This window comes from Oncorhynchus clarkii, chromosome 28 (genome assembly GCF_045791955.1).
Source record: "Oncorhynchus clarkii lewisi isolate Uvic-CL-2024 chromosome 28, UVic_Ocla_1.0, whole genome shotgun sequence".
NCBI classification, from domain to species: domain Eukaryota; kingdom Metazoa; phylum Chordata; class Actinopteri; order Salmoniformes; family Salmonidae; genus Oncorhynchus; species Oncorhynchus clarkii.
In genome coordinates this window covers 33,308,691-33,312,438 of record NC_092174.1, presented here as the reverse complement: position 1 = coordinate 33,312,438, position 3,748 = coordinate 33,308,691, and the positions used below count along the sequence as shown (strand labels likewise).

General features: G+C 45.5%; 1 pseudogene; it reads right to left on the bottom strand.

Annotated features, from left to right (window-relative positions):
• Positions 1-1,927: 1,927 nt before the first annotated feature.
• LOC139386760 (QRFP-like peptide receptor) lies at positions 1,928-3,079 on the bottom strand (annotated as a pseudogene).
• Positions 3,080-3,748: the final 669 nt, after the last annotated feature.

The following is a 3,748-nucleotide window of genomic DNA, read 5'->3' as shown; positions in this document are numbered from 1 at the left end:
TGAAATCCTTTACTTTGTCTTTCAACTGTTGTTCCATATTCTCTGTGATGTCCTCAACACGCCGTGTCACTGTTCATCTTGACAGGGAAACATTTTCAAACAGCTCTTCCTTGTCGGGGCAAAGTATTGCTGCAGATTCAATTAAACATTCTTTGATGAATTTGCCCTCAGCGAATGGCTTGATATGTTTAGCAATTTTGTTTGACAGTACATAGCTAGCTCTCACAATTCTGTTGTTCGCTGAATGCAGTTTTGTGAAAAGTCTCTGCTGGTTTTGCAACTGAGAACGAAACTCTTTCAATGCACTTGCCCTCTTGTCACGCGGGACTAGGTGTGTGAGGAGGAATTAGGCGCAGAGAGCAGAGAGTTCCACAGGGAAAAGTGCACTTTAATGTGGCACAAAAAGCAAGGCCCACAACACAGGGCGCGGAAATAAACGGACCCCCCCAAAACACAGGGTACCAGGTCTAGAACACGAACACACCTAAATAACGCACACACGTAACACAACAATAATCCCGCACGAAACAGGGGCGGGTAAACGTACTTTAAATAAGGAAGCCCATCAAGCACACAAATAGACACAGGTGCAACTAATAAGACAAAACAAACAGACAACGAAAAAGGGATCGGTGGCGGCTAGTAGGCCGATGACAACGACCGCCCGAGCACCGCCCGAACAGGGAGCCAACTTCGGTGGAAGTCGTGACACCTCTGCTCAGAAGACATATTCCTATATTTCTCTGCATGCTTCATCTGGAAGTGTCGGGACAAGTTGTAGTCTTTCAATACAGCAATGCTCTCTTTGCACACTAAGCACACAGCTTTCCCTGATACCTGAATAAAGACATATTTCGATGTCCACTCTATCTGGAACACCCTGATTTCATTGTCTACGTTGTTAGCCTAGAAAAACTTAGCTTTGACATTTTTTTTGCACAATTTCTAGCTAGCTACTATTTGTAACTGTGACATGTGTGTCAGCCTGTCCAGTTACTGTCTGTCCTCATACAGTTGTTATTTATACGTGCCTTCAAAATAAATGTCCTACAAACGGTGGGAGTTAAATCATTACACAAAGGCGAGTATTCATTGGGCTTTTAATTTGAATAACAAATATGTTTTTCAAAACTTTACTATCGCAAATTCTTTATGTGATCTAAGCATGATTCCACAGGCCAAATTGAGTCAGGTCGCAGGCTGCATGCAGCCCCCAGGCCGACGCTAAAAGGGCATTGTCATACTTTGCACAATTTCACAGTATTTTTTCAATCTCAGTGTGTAAATATATATAAAACACAGAAAAAATATGTTTTTGGCTGCACTGGGCCTTTAAGATTATGCACAGCATGCAAGTTAGTTAGATGAAGGATCAATGGTATGTCCACTTATATCAGTATTCTTCATGATTGTTTGTATTATTGGTTTGGGAGGCTACTAACTGTGTTGTTCAATGATGGCATAAATGGTTCTCACCTGTCAATCATGTTGTTGTCTTCTCTGTGAGAGAAACACTAACAATATATTTCATGCCCTTCTGCCTTCATTACTGTCATTTCATTCCACACACACACTTTCCCACTTGATCAGCCCCCTGAATTACGCTCTCTTCATTTTTTTCATCCTCTCCCTCTCTCTGCCAGGCCCCCTACCTAGCCTCTCCTCCCTGTGTGAGGAGTCTGAGTTGCTAAGTGACAATTGCAACGTGATTGGAAATCTAAGATTCTAAGACTCTGCATTTATGACACATCACATTTATGATGCTTTAACTCTTCTGTTTAAAGTGTCTCAAACACACACACAGTGACATATGTAGGCTACAAGGTATCGCCTGTTAGAAGAAAAGTAATCGTGCCACAAACTGTGTAAGCATGTATGTAATCAAAATCGGTTGTGTAATTGCATTGTGTGTGTGTATGTGCTCATCTCACTGCATCAGCCTGAGTGGCAAGGTGTGCCAGGAGGAAAACGTGGTGGCATCGCTGGGGTGATACGTGGGTGCAGGCTTCCCAAGCATTTCCTCTGACGGTAGGAGGGCATGGAGCTGACGCACCGCTGGGCAAGACAACAGGAAGGAGAGGGGTGGGTTTCAGCAGGGCGCTAAACACACCAACATGATGTCCGACAGAGACGCCACCTCCCAGAGTAGAGACTCCTATGTGTCGGGGAAGCAGACGAGTTGAGGTAGGAAAAGGGCAACGGGAGACCCCTTCACGCCTGAATGATTGTTGGCTGATAGGCGAGGCAGCAGAGCTGACGTTGACGAATTCCAGGCTGTATTAAGGCAGCCAGATGATGGCGAAGAACAGCGTAGAGAGGATCAGGAGCGCTGTGGCCTTCTTGTTGCGGCGGTCTGCAGTCATCGTGCCCCGGCAGCAAATGAGTTGGTTGATGATGAGTCCAGAGTTGAGGGCAATGCAAAGGAGTGGAGCCACGTAGTAGACCAGGAAGGCTGGCACCAGGAAACCCAGCCACAGACTACATACACCCACCGTAAAAATGGATATAGGTGGGGAATAGCCATGGTGACAGAGACTAGCGAGATCACTGCCACGATGCCGGCACCAGAAGAGCAGGAGAGAGGAGAATATATAGCGGAGGTGGGTACAACTGAGTGTAGATAAGTCGTGTAATTCCATAATTCCTATACTTCCACTTCAGTGGGGCTGGTGGGTGTTCTAGCAGGTGGGGCCACTATGCGGTACCTGAACATCGACAAGGTTTCCAGACTAAATATAAAATATAAATACTGTATATGCACTCCGGCCGTCAGGGAGGTGATGAAGCGCGGCAGCACACAGATACGGTCCCCTAGCTCCTAGTCCTGGAAGCTGTCGCTTAGAGGGATGCAGGGCAGGGTAAGCAGGGTGCCCAGGTTGGCCAGGCTCAGGTTGAGGAGCAGCACGGAGCTGGGCTTGGAGCGTCGCCGTGGGTTACACATCAGCACCAGCCACATAAGCAGATGACCCCCGACCCCCACCAGGAAGGAGAGCACTCTGACCAGGAGCAGCACCAGGGAGAAGGAGATGGTGGTGTTGGTGAACATGGTGTTGAAGAGCAGGTTCATTATGGCCGGCATGGTGGTGGGAGACACTGCAGTATAGAGGAGGGGTGATAGGAATGGTGGAAGGAAAGGTTATAGGAGGGGTGGAAGGAAGGGTGATAGGAGGGGTGGAAGGAAGGGTGATAGGAGGGGTGGAAGGAATGGTTACATCTCAAGGAGGATCAATGGAAACAGGATGCACCTGAGTCCAATTTCAAGTCTCATAGCAAAGGGTCTGGATAATGATGTAAGTAAGGTATTTCTGATTTGATTTTTTATCTAAAAACCTTGCTTTGTCATTATGGGGTATTGTGTGTAGATTGATGAGGAACATTTTTATAAAATCCATTTTAGAATAACAAAATATGGAAAAATGGAAGGTGTCTGAATACTTTCTGAATGCACTGTAGATACAGAATCTTGGTGAGACATTTCATTTGGAATGGGAAATGTCCTGGAATTAGTCTCTCCGCCTTACAACATCCCAAAAGGTTTGGAGGGCTCTCTTTACCCTTCTTTAAACTCTACTATTATTTGTCTTGACTCTTCATCTGATATGTCTTAGTGGAAAATAAAGGAAGTCAAGTCACATCCAATTAAAATTCAGGACCTTCCTTCTTCTGGGATAAAGCAAAAAAACGTCCTAATCTTTTATGGGATCTATTATAAAAAACTGTTTGGTACCAAATCAATAATTATCTGGGC